The sequence below is a fragment of the Saccopteryx bilineata genome, chromosome 7, assembly GCF_036850765.1.
Source record: "Saccopteryx bilineata isolate mSacBil1 chromosome 7, mSacBil1_pri_phased_curated, whole genome shotgun sequence".
Lineage (NCBI taxonomy): Eukaryota > Metazoa > Chordata > Mammalia > Chiroptera > Emballonuridae > Saccopteryx > Saccopteryx bilineata.
Genome location: NC_089496.1, coordinates 58,493,489 through 58,508,993, shown reverse-complemented (window position 1 = coordinate 58,508,993; position 15,505 = coordinate 58,493,489). Strand labels below are relative to the sequence as shown.

The 15,505-nt window shown below is 47.9% G+C and overlaps 1 pseudogene; it reads left to right on the top strand.

Annotated features, from left to right (window-relative positions):
• LOC136311151 (threonine--tRNA ligase 2, cytoplasmic-like) overlaps positions 1-15,505 on the top strand; it is a 35,870-nt pseudogene that overhangs the window by 15,932 nt on the left and 4,433 nt on the right.

Sequence of the window (15,505 nt, the reverse complement as noted above, 5' to 3'; positions counted from 1 at the left end):
ATTTATTACTTTTACAGTAATTAGAAATCTAAATCCTATCTTTTATAATCTGAACATCATACTATTTTTTTTTAAAAATATTTTATTTATTGATTTTTAGAGAGAGAGGAGTGAGAGAGAAAGAGAGAAGGGGGAGGAGCAGGAAGCATCAACTCCCATATGTGCCTTGACCAGGCAAGCCCAGGGTTTTGAACCGGCGACCTCAGCATTTCCAGGTCGACGCTTTATCCACTGCACCACCACAGGTCAGGCACATCATACTATTTTTTTAAAAAAACTTCATTATTTGATTTTTTTACATCAGCTTCCAAAAATAATATATATATATATTTTAGAATTTTGATCATTAGGACATTATATGTAGTTTTTAATTATTTAACCTTGCTATGTTACAATGCATTTCTTTTTCAGATGAAATTTGATGCTATTGTGGGGCACACTGGTCTTCTTGAGTTGCCCCAGTGAGCACAGACATCTGTGCGCATGTAGCTATGTGCTGTGGGGACAAGGCGGAAGCAGAAGGGCACAGCCTTGGGGACCAGGGGCATGAGGCGGGCTTTGTGGTCCTGACCCTTCTGGGCCGTGGCTTTGCACAGGTGGCCGAGGGTCGACCACAGCAAGGTTGTGCTTTCATTCCTGTATCATCATCCTTTTATTTTTATTTTTTGTCATTATTCCTTTATTTTGAACACCTTTATTCTTGATATATAAAAGTATGTACAAATGCACGTTTTAACATGTACATTTGGATGACTTTGGACATGTTCACATACCCGTAAAACCATCACTATAGTTAGGGTTATAAACATATCTGTCACCTCCCAGCGTTTCCTTGTGCTTGACCTTTTTGGTTTTAAGGGAGTTGCAGGCCTGCTGCCCAGCGTGGCGTCCAGTCGCCAGTACTGGATTGTGCAGCGAGAAGGTGGGAAGTGGGCAGCTCTCCTGTTCCGGGTTCTCGTTGGCTTCCTCTCCGCTGGCAGCAAGCACTTGTTTTCTCTCCCACACCCCTTCCTCCGCTGCTCCCATGGGCATCGCTGCCATTCAGCCTCCCCTTCTTTCCATTGCTTCCCCTTTCCATTCTCAGAGTCCACAGCAGACTCTACATACTTCACTAATGAACTTTGACTGGGACGCTCAAGTTAGAACCAATTTACGGTTCTTTTCATTGCTATAAAAAGTCACTGTGAAGTTAGCTGTGTTGATACTATGTTGGAAGATTGTGTCCATATTTAAGACTGATTTTAGTTATGACCAAACGTTAGCTGTGCGTACTGTAATGTCGTCCCCTGTTTAGAATTCCTCCACGTGTTGGGAGGGCAGCCCTGCCATGGAGACGCTGCAGAGGGTCTGTGGGATCTCCTTTCCTGACAACAAGATGATGGAGGCCTGGGAGGCGCTCCAGGAGGAAGCCAAGAACCAGGATCACAGGGAAATCGGGAAGGTGGGCCGGGTGTCCTGGTCACTGCTGAGACGGAGCTTGCCGTGGTCTCAGAACTACTTTGTGTGAAAAGCAGGGAGTCTGCTCTGTCTTCTGTTTTGCTGGCACTCGTCGTTTGCTGCTGAGTTCTCCCCTGCCAGCTTCCCCGTGTCTCCTAATCACTCTCCTTCCTGCTTCCTTCATTGGATCTTTTTTTTTTTTTTTTTTTTTGTATTTTTCTGAAGCTGGAAACAGGAGAGACAGTCAGACAGACTCCCGCATGCGCCCCACCGGGATCCACCCGGCACGCCCACCAAGGGGCAATGCTCTGCCCACCAGGGGGCGATGCTCTGCCCCTCCGGGGCGTCGCTCTGTTGTGACCAGAGCCACTCTAGCGCCTGGGGCAGAGGCCAAGGAGCCATCCCCAGCACCCGGGCCATCTTTGCTCCAATGGAGCCTTGGCTGCGGGAGGGGAAGAGAGAGACAGAGAGGAAGGAGAGGGGGAGGGGTGGAGAAGCAAATGGGTGCTTCTCCTCTGTGCCCTGGCCGGGAATCGAACCCGGGACTTCTGCATGCCAGGCCGACGCTCTACCACTGAGCCAACCGGCCAGGGCCCCTTCATTGGATCTTAAAGATGACATCCTTCCTTCATTTTCGTCAAGATATAAAAATAACATTATTGATCAAGTCATCCCATTACATCTAATTTCTAAATAAAAGAAAATGATACATTATTTAAAAAAAAAAACATTTGTAAAAATTTGTGTAGCCTGACCAGGTGGTGGCGCAGCGGACAGAGCATCAACCTGAGACACTGAGGACCCAGGTTCTAACCCTGAGGTCACAGGCTTGAGCATGGGATCATAGACATGACCCCATGGTTATTGGCATAAGCAAGGGGTCACCAGCTCAGCTGGAGCCCTCCCCCCCCAGTCAAGGCACATATGAGAAGCAATCAATGAACAACTAAGGTGCCACAACAATGAGTTGATGTTTTTCATATCTCTTCCTTCCTGTCTGTCTGTCTGTCTGTCTCATTAAAAAAACAAACAGAAAAAGGAAAGGAAGAAAAAAAAGAAACAAAACTGTATATACTTTGAGAACATACCTTGCATTTGGACACAGAGCACACAAAGAATGAGATTTGAAAGCAGGTAGACCTGGGTTTTAATCTTAGTCCTGCCACTCATGAGCTGTGTTCTGTGATGGGCCGGGCATCCTCATGGGACTCTGTGTCCCCCGACCCCACCCCATCCTGGGTAGCCTACAGGACTAATGAGAGGACCGACACTGGGTGATGGTGGACAAGGGTGGGGCTCTCAGTCTGCGAGCTGTAATGATGAGCCCCATCACTTAAAGCCTCCCTCCAGGACCGGACACTTCCGAGCTGTTGGCAGTGTTTTCTCCCTGTGAGATCCATTCTCCGAGAGGCCAAGTAAGAAGCTAGTTATGAAGGAAAGGGGAGATGAAAGCCAAGGTCAAAGCTCAGTGACCGTAGATACAGATGGTAATATTCCGTGTGCTCTTACATACAGTTAGATAGATGTAATGAGGGACTTTGGGCTGTCAGTTATTAGGAAGCAGAAATGAGCACTGAGTGTGTATTTTAGTTCTAGCATGTCAGGTGCACAGTGAATATTAAGCAACAACAGGGAAATCTGAAATCCAGTTACGGTTCTATTCCAGGATCAAGAACTTTTCTTTTTCCATGATCTGAGTCCTGGAAGCTGTTTTTTCCTTCCCAGAAGAGCCTTCATTTACAATACGCTTATGGATTTAATACGAGTAAGTTCGTTTAAAAAATACTTTATTCATATTTAACTTCATTATGTGTTTCACTGTTTTCTCTCACAGTAAAATGGTCAAGCATTTTCATTTATTTTAATAATATTAAGAATTTTTAACTGAGAAGAGAGATACTGGGTTGTGCCTTCTAATAAAAACATTGAGGAAATTGCATTTTCCCTAAGTTGAATGCAATCTTGGGTTTTATGAAATGCTTATACTACACCCATAAGTTTCTAGAGCACATACAACACAAAGCTGAGCATTAGACTCAGTGTGGAACCCTTGTGGGAGAGAAGGGGGCGTCCTGTCTGTGCAGAAGGCTGAACTGTGAAGCACTGTGTCTCGGAATGGGGTCTGTGGACCAGTGGGGCTCCTTCGCCGTCTGTGGTGTGGCTCCCAGATGATTGGCAGCCTGAGCACAGAGTGAAAAGACCACTGTGTAAGACACTGACTGGCAGGACAAGGTCCCAGGTGAGGAAGTGTGTACTGGGACCGTGCAGCAGACTCTACAGAGGGGGTCCGTGTGGACTGCTAGGGTTCTGCTCCTTTCCTGTGCTCTTTCTGTCTGTCTTACAGTTAATAATTGCCTGAAGTTTTCATTTACTTAATTGTCTAAGTGCCTGTCACTGAGTCACCCTCAGCTCTCAGAACTCCTGAACCTCCCGGCGGCATGCTCCGGTGACTTGGGGTTCAGGTTTGGTCTTCTCGCTCCAGAATTACGTCTTGACTTCTTTTTTTTTTTTAATATTTTTATTTTTAATGGGGCGACATCAATAAATCAGGATACATATATTCAAAGATAACAACTCCAGGTTATCTTGTCATTCACTTATGTTGCATACCCATCACCCAAAGTCAGATTGTCCTCTGTCACCTTCTATCTAGTTTTCTTTGTGCCCCTCCCCCTCCCCCTTTCCCTCTCCCTCCCCCGTAACCACCACACTCTTATCAATGTCTCTTAGTTTCACTTTTAAGTCCCACCTACGTATGGAATAATGCAGTTCCTGGTTTTTTCTGATTTACTTATTTCACTTCGTATAATGTTATCAAGATCCCACCATTTTGCTGTAAATGGTCCAATGTCATCATTTCTTATGGCTGAGTAGTATTCCATAGTGTATATCACCATCCTGTGCTTCACCCTCATCTCTCTCCTGTGCTGATGCTTTTCTTTCCTGATCCCGTGTCTTCCTCTTCTTTGCTTACTTCCCCTGCCCTTTGGGGAAGCACCTTCTTCAGGAACTTCTGAGAAAAGAGCTCGTGGCACGTGCTGGCGATCCTCTCCTCAAGTGGCCAGGCCTGTTTCTTTTCCTTCTTTTCCCTTCGTGCTGTGCCCCTGACTTGACCTGACCTCTGTGGGCTTTCTCACCTGGGCCACATTATCTTCCCTGGGGGCTGGCCAGTCTGAATCCCTAGTAGGAGGTCAGAGGGCAAGGAGGTGAGACTTGAAGCATCACTGAATATCATCCGACTTCAGCAGGTGGGGATGACCATCATGACACTGTCTTGGATGGGCCGTCTTTGCTGGAAGATAGCACAGCCCCTGGCACCGTGAACTCTGGGATGGGGCAGAGTGTGCGGAGAATAAACAGAAAGCCTCCGGTGGCCCTAAAGGGTCTTTTGTCTCTTATAGATGCAGGACAGACATGGGTGCTGGTCAGGCCCAGGTCTGTATGTATGAGTTACAGAGGTGTACAGCCATGTAAACACATAGATAGCTCCATGGTCTCTCATGCTAAGGTAAGGGCGCTGGTGGGAAGAGCTGGGCCCCTGCATCATGGAATGGGAATGTTTGGCAGACACAGGTGAGGTGGATAACTGACCTCCCAGATGCACTTGTCTGAGGAAATTGGCCTTATCATTGCAAAACACATACCCACAAAAAACTTGTAGGGGCTTTAACTGGTTTTCCCCTTGGTTTTGTGTTACATGGTCTTGCCTCTGTCCATATTTAGGGACCTCTTAGCTAGTTAGATCAGTGTGTTTGATACTGCATATACAGTACCTGCTGCAGCTCTCGGATCAGAGTGCTGGGTGAGGAAGACCCGTTTACTCCCCAGCCCCCTTCGGCCTCTGGTCACCTTCCTTCAGAGGAGATGGCCGCAGGTGCCTCTGAGCAGCTCTGGCAGTGGTCCCAGTACAGGATTGTTGTATACGTTTTTATTTTACTTGGGTAAACACCTAGGAGCTGATTTCTGGATCATATAGTAAATTCATGTTTATAAGAAAATGCCAACTCTATTTTGTGTGTGTGTGTGTGAGAGAGAGAGAGAGAAAGAGACAGAGAGAGGGACAGAGAGAAGGACAGATAGGGACAGACAGGAAAGGAGAGAGACGAGAAGCATCTATTCTTCATTGTGGCACCGTAGTTGTTCATGGACTGCTGTCTTATATGTGCCTTGACCAGGGACTACAACAGAGTGAATGACCCCTTGCTCAAGCCAGCGACCTTGGGTTCATGTCTGTGACCCCACACTCAAGCCAGCAACCCCTCACTCAAGCTGATGACCTTGGGGTTTTGAACCTGGGTCCTCTGCGTCTCAGTCCAAGGCTCTATCTACTGCGCCACTGCCTGGTCAGGCAGAAAACGCCAACTCTCATTTATTTATTTATTTGTTTGTTTATTATTTTTTTGTATTTTTCTGAAGCTGAAAACGGGGAGGCAGGCAGACAGACTCCCGCATGTGCCCGACCGGGATCCACCCGGCATGCCCACCAGGGGGCGATGCTCTGCCCATCTGGGGCGTTGCTCCGTTGCAACTGGAGCCATTCTAGTGCCTGAGGCAGAGACCATGGAGCCATCCTCAGTGCCCGGATCAACTTTGCTCCAAAGGAACCTTGGTTATGAGAGTGGAAGAGAGAGAGAGAGAGAGGAAGGAGAGGGGAAAGAGTGGAGAAGCAGATGGGCACTTCTCCTGAGTGCCCTGGCCAGGAATCAAACCCAGGACTTCCACATGCCAGGCCGACGCTCTACCGCTGAGCCAACCAGTCAGGGCCAGAAAATGCCAAGTCTTTTTTAAAGTGACCATTTTCTCATATTGCCACTGGCAGTGTGTGAGGGCTCCCTGTGAAGACTCTCAGTCACACCTTTTCAGTTCTGGAGTCTGCTGGACCCACTGGTGCCCCTGGAACCGCAGAGTGGAGAGGGCAGAGGCTCCCCTCGTGATCCCACTAAGGATGCAATTGGAGAATTGTTGCTTCCTGTTCCACAGGCTTGGATTCTGTGCACTTCAAACCCAGACTTGTCTTTGCAGACATACTGTCTCCTGTGCAGAGAAAGTCCTGACAGGTGAACTCAGGGGCTTCACTGAAGAGCATGTGGTGGTGGCATACTCTTTGTTTCCCACGGGGTCTGACAAAGTGCTGTGAACTGAGTTCCTGAAGCGGCAGGAGTTCATCCTGTGTGAATGAGGGGTCAGCAGGGCCACACTCCCTCTGGTGCCACTTCCTCGCGAGTGGGGCGTCAGCCAGCACTGAGCTCCTTGGGGCCTCACTCCAGGCTCGTCACCATGGAGATTCTCCCCTTGTCTTCACATCGTCTTTCTTCAACATGTGTCCGTCTCCCTCTCCTATAAGGACACCGGTCACATTGGATTAACACCCACTGTCACAACCTCCTCTGAGCTCGGGCACCTCTATGAAGACTCTTTTCTAATGAGGTCACATTCTGAGGTCTTGAGGATTATGACTCAAACGTCGATTTTAGGGGGGGGGTATAATTAAACACATCATAGTAGGTGACCTAAATCTTCTTCCTGGAGGATCCACGTTCTTAGTGGTCCTATCCCTGGTGGGTTGCTAGGGTTCTCCACGGTCTCCGCCCTGTATTCTCTCTGCATTGTATAACATCAGCACGATCTCCCCCAACAACTGGGGTCAGTCACCCTGGCCAGAGAACTGAGTCATTCCTCTGCCTGTTGGTTCAGTATCACAGGGAGCCCCAAAGGGCAAGGGACAGTCTCAGCTCCCCACAGAGGTGTGTGGGGGGTGTTTAGTGAAAGCCTTCTTTTCTTCGGCACCAGGGCACATTATTGAGACATTATAAGGCTTTAGAGATAAAGAAAATACTCTAAGAGTTTCCAGAGAGAAAAATCTGTAGACATAGGACTGGGTATCAGAATGGCAATTAAATTTTCAGTGAAAATGCTAGAGAATGGAAAATAAGACCAGTGCCTTCACAAATGTGGATCCTAGAAATGTCTCTCAGCTGAGGTGGGTTTGCTTCTGGGAGTCTCCCCATTGGTGTCCGCTTTCCCAGGTCAGCCGGAGGAGTTGCTCACCAGCCTTCTAGATTCTCAAGTGTGTCTGTCATTTTCCTCTCTCCTTTCTCTTTGGCCTTGTAGATTTTCAAAGAATTAAAGCATTATATACTATATACCAGGCGTCCCCAAACTGCGGCCCCCTGAGGCCATTTATCCAGCCCCTACTGCACTTCTGGAAGGGGCACCTCTTTCATTGGTGGTCAGTGAGAGGACCACTGTATTTGGCAGCCCTCCAATGGTCTGAGGGACAGTGAACTGGCCCCCTGTGTAAAAAGTTTGGAGACCCCTGCTATATACTGTTGTATGTACTGCAAAATCAACATAGCTAATGTGAAAATTACACTAAGCATCCACTTATCTTTCTCTCATGATCCTGAAAGTACCACACCTAAAACAAAGGGCACACTAATCACACATTCACATGAGATAACCCCGGGTTTAGAGTGTCTTCTCTGGGTATTACTTTGCATAGCTCTGTGGTGTGTCATAGCGGACTTTTAACTTGAAGTGCATTTTCTCCCAGGAGGAATATCACCACGGTGACTTCACAGAGGTGCTATCTCCCAGCATCTACAACAATAAACTCTGGGAGGCCTCAGGCCACTGGCAGCATTACGGCAAGAACATGTTCACCTTTGCTGTTGAGAAAGACATTTTCGCCCTGAAACCCACGAATTGTCCGGGCCACTGGTGAGTCCCGAAAGTCAGGCAGATCTTTCCGTAAGAGCACACCGCTCTCTTCACAGTGAGCTGTCAGTCTTATCACATATTTTGCTTTTTGGAGTTAAGTGGTTCTTTAACCTGAAGGATGTTGGTTACTGTCATCTTATCCAAGCTATTTCATTCTAGAGAATGACTTTACTATGTAAAATATGTTTCCTGGTCCTGGCTGAGCATTGGCCCAGCATGTGGATGTCCTGGGTTTGATTCCTGGTCAGGGCACACAGGAGAAGCACCCATCTGCTGCTCCTTTCTCTCCCTCCTCCTCTATCTCTTCACCTCCCGCAGCCATAGTGGATTGGTTTGAGCATGTTGGCCCCAGCTGCTGAGGGTATCTCCACGTCCTCCACTGCTGACACAGCTTGATTGCGAGCATGGCCCCAGAAGGGCAGAGTTTCAGCCCCAGGTGGGGGGGATAGCTGGGTGAATCCCTGTTGGAACGAATGCAGGAGTCTGTCTCCCCTCTTCTCACTTGGCAAAGAAGAAAAAAAAGATTTTTTAAAACTCATGATCTAAGAACCAGAATAAAGTGGTTGCAGATCCTGGGGCTTTATTGTAACTTGTTAATATTCAGAGAATCATGTCATCTTTTTTGTGCTGGGTCAGAGCTGTGTGTTTTTGCATCTCTTCTAGTCTGATGTTTGCCCATCGCCTGAGATCTTGGAGGAAAATGCCTATTTGATTTGCTGATTTTGGAGTTCTTCACAGAACTGAGCTGTCAGGAACTTTGAGTGGTTTGACCTGAGTTTGACGCTTCCAGCAGGATGACGCCCACATCTTCTGCACGGTGGAGCAGGTGCATAGCACAAGAGGTGGGGTGGTCGGCACGGACTCCGTGCTGCCTTGGTCTGAAGTCTAGTATCTTCAGGGATTTGGAGGAATTTTATTTTGGTTGTTGTTATTTTTTTATCTTTGCAGGTTTTCATGTGAATTCAGATTAAAATTGTTTTGTGAAGGGCCACTATCGAACAATTTGACCTAAGTGACATTTATGGAACATTCCAACCAATAATAGTAGAATGAATACATATTCTTTGAAAGTGCACGGAGAACATTTACCAAGATAGACACATTCTGGGCCGTAAAATAACTCTGAATACATTTAAAAGGACTCAATTCATACGAAATGTATTTTCTGGCCATAGTAGAATTAAAATAGAAGTCAGTAACTTTACTCCCAAATATTTGGTGAGTAAATAACACACCTCTAAACAGCCCTTGTGTCAAAGAGGAAATCAAAAGGGAAATGGAAAGATACTATGTAGCAAATGAAATGGAAAGGAGACACCAGACATCCCAGTTTGTGGGATGCTTAGACTTAGAGTGGTGCTCAGAAGGACATTGACAGCACTCGGTCCTGCACTGGGGAGAGCAGGTCCAGGTCAGTAATCCAGCTGCCACAGGACAGAGACAGGACAGCCGGCTGCTTTAGGAACTGGCAGGAAGGAAGGAGTAAGGTAGGGAATAATGAAATCGAAAAAAGAAAAAGGATATAAAGTGTCAGCAAAAAGCAAAGATTGGCCTGGCCAGGCGGTGGCACAGTGGATAGAGTGTCAGACTGGGATGCGGAGGACCCAGGTTCGAGACCCCGAGCTTGCCAGCTTGAGCGCAGGCTCATCTGTTTTGAGCAAAGCTCTCCAGCTTCGACCCAAGGTCACTGGCTCCAGCAAGGGGTTACTCAGTCAGCTGTAGCCCCACAGTCAAGGCACATATGAGAAAGCAATCAATGAACACCTAAAGTGCCACAACAAAAAACTGATGATTGATGCTTCTCATCTCTCTCCGTTTCTGTCTGTCTGTCTCTACCTATCTCTCTCTCTGACTCTCTCTGTCTCTAATAAAAAAAAACAAAAAAACAAAGATTGGTTCTCTGAGAAGATCAATAAAATTCATAAACCTTTCACTAGACTGATCAGAGAAAAAAAGGAAAAGACATGAATTAAAAATATTATGAATGAGAAGTAAGGTTACTACAGATTGTACAAATATGAACAGAATAAGCCAGTATTATGAACAACCTTATGCCAATAAATGCAACACCTTAAATGAAATGGATACGTTCTTTGGAAGTAGTTAACATATTTCTTGTTTTGGGTTTATGTTGCCTTTTTTTCCTAGATGGTGAGGTCAGAGCCTAGACTACTGACATGAGAAGGTTCCTCTTCTATAATATGCACGTCTAGTGCTATATATCTACCTAGTAACACTGCTTCTGCTCTGTCTTGTCACTTTTTTTTTTTTTTTTGTATTTTTCCGAAGCTGGAAACGGGGAGAGACAGTCAGACAGACTCCCGCATGCGCCCCACCGGGATCCACCCTGCACACCCACCAGGGGACAACGCTCTGCCCACCAGGGGCCGATGCTCTGCCCCTCCAGGGCATAGCTCTGTCGCTACCAGAGCCACTCTAGCGCCTGGGGCAGAGGCCAAGGAGCCATCCCCAGAGCCCATCTTTGCTCCAATGGAGCCTCGGCTGCGGGAGGGGAAGAGAGAGACAGAGAGGAAGGAGAGGGGGAGGGGTGGAGAAGCAGATGAGCGCTTCTCCTGTGTGCCCTGGCTGGGAATCGAACCCGGGACCCCTTGCACGCCAGGCTGACGCTCTACCACTGAGCCAACTGGCCAGGGCCTGTCCTGTCACTTTTGATGTGTTGTATTTTCATTTCACTCTGCTGCATATATTTATTTTAAATTTGCTATGATTTCAACTTTTTAAAATCTGGCTGAGATTAGTTTTATGGCCCAGGGTCTAGTCCATCACGGTATGTACATTTATTTCATGGGCGTTTGACCAGATGTGTGCTCTGCTGCTGTTGGGCGGCCGGTTTTCTAAATGACAGTGAGGTCCTGTTGGTGGCGGTGTTGAGCTCTCCGGAGTCCTGGCTGACTTTCTGCGCAGTCGTGCTGTGAGGTGCTGAGAGGGATGGTGGGACCTCCTCTCCCTGCCCCCGCCCCCGTGCTGTGGAATTGTCTGTTCCTCCTTTCGATTCTGTTTGTGCATGCTGCATATAGTGTGCAGCTCTGATGGCTCAGGATGCAAGCTCTGCCTGCAGAAATCCATTGGACGTCCCTTTTTTAGCAGTAAGCATCTGGGTGATGCAATTAAAAATACAGGGTCAGCTATAATTACTCAATGATAAAGCAATACTTAGGTGGGGATCTAGCAAAGGACTTGTATGTTATAAGCTAGGGAGCGCCTGGTGAAAGAAATCACAAGCTCCCCCACATGAGCACCTGCAAAACAGACCCCTCTTCTGCTTTCCACGCTGCTCTTCCTCCTGGGACATCAGGCCAGCCCAGGTGTCCTACACGTTTCACTCATGTCCAGTTATCACAAGCCCTATTGCTAGCTCTCCCTAAAGACATGACTAATCCCTGAGTAATTTCACTCATTCCTGAATTCCCAGCGTAGTGCGTAATTAGCACATGGGTCATCACTACAAATGAAAAGATAGACACCCTGCAGACCCATCGAATTCTCCGCATTCCTGATCCTTCTCTCTGGTTCCAGCCACCATCCCCTCATTCCTAAAATCCCACTGGCTTCCTCATGGGCCCCTCCTCTAGTCTTACTAATACACCTCCCTCACTGCAAGAGAGCCAATTAAATCATATTGTCTACTTAACAAAAACAAATCAAAACAACAACAACATAAATCCTCCATTGATTTTCTATTGCTCTCCGGATAAAACGTACAGACTCCTCCCTGGCTTTGAAAGCACTTAATTTTCTCTGACCCCTGCCTGCCTCCAGCCTGGTCACCTCCCTCCCTCCCTGTGATGCCCATTTCCAGCCTACAGAGCTTGGTCCCAAGGCAGCCCCCTGTGGCTCCTCTGCCTTCACAGCCTTCACCCTCGGAGTTCCTCTCTCCAGAGCTCCCGCCCTAACCTCTCCACGGAGGACTTGGCCCAGTCCTGCGGCTGCCGCGTGCTCTCACTTCCTCTGCACATTGCCCTTCCCCTTCTGTGTGGCGCTGTTCCCCACGAGGTGCTCTTGCCCGCGTCTTGTCCAGCCTGTGCTGGGCTGGGGCCTCTGGCACCTGTGCACGTCCGGCCTGTGCTGGGCTGGGGCCTCTGGCACCTGTGCACGTCCGGCCTGTGCTGGGCTGGGGCCTCTGGCACCTGTGCACGTGCTGGGCTGGGGCCTCTGGCACCTGTGCACGTCCGGCCTGTGCTGGGCTGGGGCCTCTGGCACCTGTGCACGTCCGGCCTGTGCTGGGCTGGGGCCTCTGGCACCTGTGCACGTCCGGCCTGTGCTGGGCTGGGGCCTCTGGCACCTGTGCACGTCCGGCCTGTGCTGGGCTGGGGCCTCTGGCACCTGTGCACGTCCGGCCTGTGCTGGGCATTCCAGGGACATGCCCTGGAGGAACAACAAACAGCCAGAACCGAGTCATTAACTGAGGATTTTCATCTTTTTAAAAATGCCATAATTTATTTTGGTTTTCTATGTAAAAGACCTCATTTGCTCTAATTTCAGACTGAAGAAGAAATAAAGAGGTGTTTGCAGTTCTTGCAGTCTGTTTTACTCCACGTCTGGCTTCTCCTGTCTGTGTGCCTTTTATTGCCGTGTCTTGCCCATGGCACTGACTGAGCCTCTAGTGCAGTGTGGAATAGGCTGGAGGAGAGGGACATGTTCACCTTGTTCCCAGTCTTAATAGGAAGGCATACAATCGTTTCACCTCTAAGTACAACGTTAGCTGTAGGTCTTTGTAGATGCTGTTCATCAAGCAGAGGAAATTCCTGTCTAGTCCTAGCTTTCTAAAGGTTTTTTTAAGTCATGAATGGGTGTTGAACTTTGTCATATTCTTGTACTGCATCAGTGGCTATGACTGCGGGACTTTTATTCCTTAGCCTGTTCACATGCTGGGTTACATGATTAAAAATATTGAGCCCTGCATTGCTGGAATGAATCCTCTTGGCCGTGCTGTATCGTTTTGATATGTCCTGGCCTCAGTCTCCTACTTGTTTGTCTGTGTGTTCGTGTGGGACATTGGTTTGTAGTTTTCTTGTCTTGCACTGTCTCTCACCGGCTTTCGTGTCTGGGTCGTGCTGGCCTCATCAGTGAGTTGGGAAGTGGTCCATCCTCATCTGTTTTCTGGCAGGGATTGGTGTTATTGGTGTGGAACGAGTCTCTCACATATGATTTGAACTCTTTTACCCAATTATTTATTTATATCAGTATAAACTTTGTGAATATTAATTTTAAACTTTGGGTTATAATGAAATAACAACATTAAAATCTTTTGCCCAACTTTTGTTAGCCTTTGCCATTGCTAGTTCTGTTGTGTTGGCTCCTGTGTCTGTTTGACATGCCCATCCTTTCTCTTTATTAGAAAAAAAAAATTAGTGCATCTTTGCTCACTGGCTCTACAAGATGCTGCAGGCCTATTTGTATTTTTCCGGACCCAGCTTTTGAATCAGCCATTTTTCCAAAGAGAAATGGAAGTTTAGAACTGAAAACTACAGTAAATACAATGTTGGAGAATGATACATAGAAATCAAGGTCTAGGTCCCGGTGAGACCCACCTTATTTCCTCCTGGATAATGAATTTCATTCCCTTTGGTTTATAAAAGTTATGAGCATTAGAAGAAAACTTTATTTCTAATAAAAGGCACATTTTATGCCTAAAGATTTGTGAGAAACTCATTGTTTTACGTAGTTTGGGAAAGTAACTTTTAAATGTAAGATAAGAGGATCAAGTTATGACTGAATCTTAAGAAAAAAAATGTGCATTTTTGTTTTATCAGTAAGGATGGGGATGATAAGAAGAACCCTGTGATCATTCATCAGGCCATTCTGGGGTCAGTGGAAAGAATGATAGCCATTCTGTCAGAAGACTTTGGGGGGAAATGGTAAGTGATACAGAAAAGGAAATCTATGTCTATTATTAATGATCAAGCATAAAAGATGAAATTGATATAAAAAAAGTTGGTGTCTCCCGCCTTATAGTTAGCAAGTATCCAAACAGTAAATAAAAAATTCTTGTTACACCTGCCAAATCAGAAAACAAAGGCAGAGTGACATGAAGCTGCCTCACTTGGGGCATTCAGTAAAATTAGAGAGTTACCTTCACACGGATTTAAGCCCATCAAAGCTGCTATCTAGAAAGCGGCGCCCACACTCCCAGGGTGCTGGCTCTCGCCATTACTGCCATCTTCCCTCAGCCCTGGCTGCTTCCTCCTGGGGTAAGCTGTGACCATGGACTTCGGTGGAACCCTCGTTCACAATGGCCCAAATCCAAAAAGAACCGCTGTTGTAGCACAGCCCATCTGTGCCGGGATGGGCAGGGTATTGAGAGGTCCGTCTTGCAGTCAGCCCTCTCTGCCTGGAAGGGGATGTGGCCCGAGGCAGGGGGGACACTGATGCACGGACTCTGGTTACGGCTTTGGCTACGAGGTCAGAGACTAAGAAGTAATTAGATTGGGGGGAGAAGAAGGTGGGTGATGGCTCAGAATGAGGAATGAGGGTGCTTTGCCCACCCAAAGGCCTCCTCTGTGAGGAGATTTTCAGCATTGAAATACAGAAGGGCCCACTCTGCTACCAGGTTGTAGCTCAGTGATTGATGAAGGAAGTGGCCACCGGAGGGCATACAAGAGCTCAACAACACAGACCTCCCCAAGTTCCATCAACTAGATCTCTTCTGAAGATTCAGTGTGCCATCAGTAATGGTCACTCCTGATCCCTCGTTACACCATAACCCCGAGGGAACAGCCAACTCTCCATGGCAGGTTGATGACATCAGAGCCCTTTGGTCATGCAAAGGCCAGTGTGACATGTCCTCACTAGAAAAAACACCCACTCTAATTGTGCTGTGCACTTTTCTGCCACACCTCTGCCCAGAGCACCACGTAGGGCCCAGTTCCTGTCAGAGTGCAACAGCTTGGACCACAGAAGTCATGTTTGGAAAAAGTGAGGCACTGAGCTGACATGGTGGGCTTCAGTGGTGTGGTTAAGGGGCGGTTTAGCCATCTGCCAGCCCACCCTCCCCTCCCTTTCTTATCAGAATTCCCAGCCCTGGCCGGTTGGCTCAGTGGTAGAGCGTCGGCCTGGTGTACAGAAGTCCCGGGTTCGATTCCCAGCCAGGGCACACAGGAGAGGTGCCCATCTGCTTCTCCACCCCAACCCCTCTCCTTCCTCTCTGTCTCTCTTCCCCTCCCGCAGCCGAGGCTCCATTGGAGCAAAGATGGCCCGGGCGCTGGGGATGGCTCCTTGGCCTCTGCCCCAGGCGCTAGAGTGGCTCTGGTCGCCACAGAGCGATGCCCCGGAGGGGCAGAGCATCGCCCCCTGGTGGGCAGAGCATCGTCCCTGGTGGGCGTGCCGG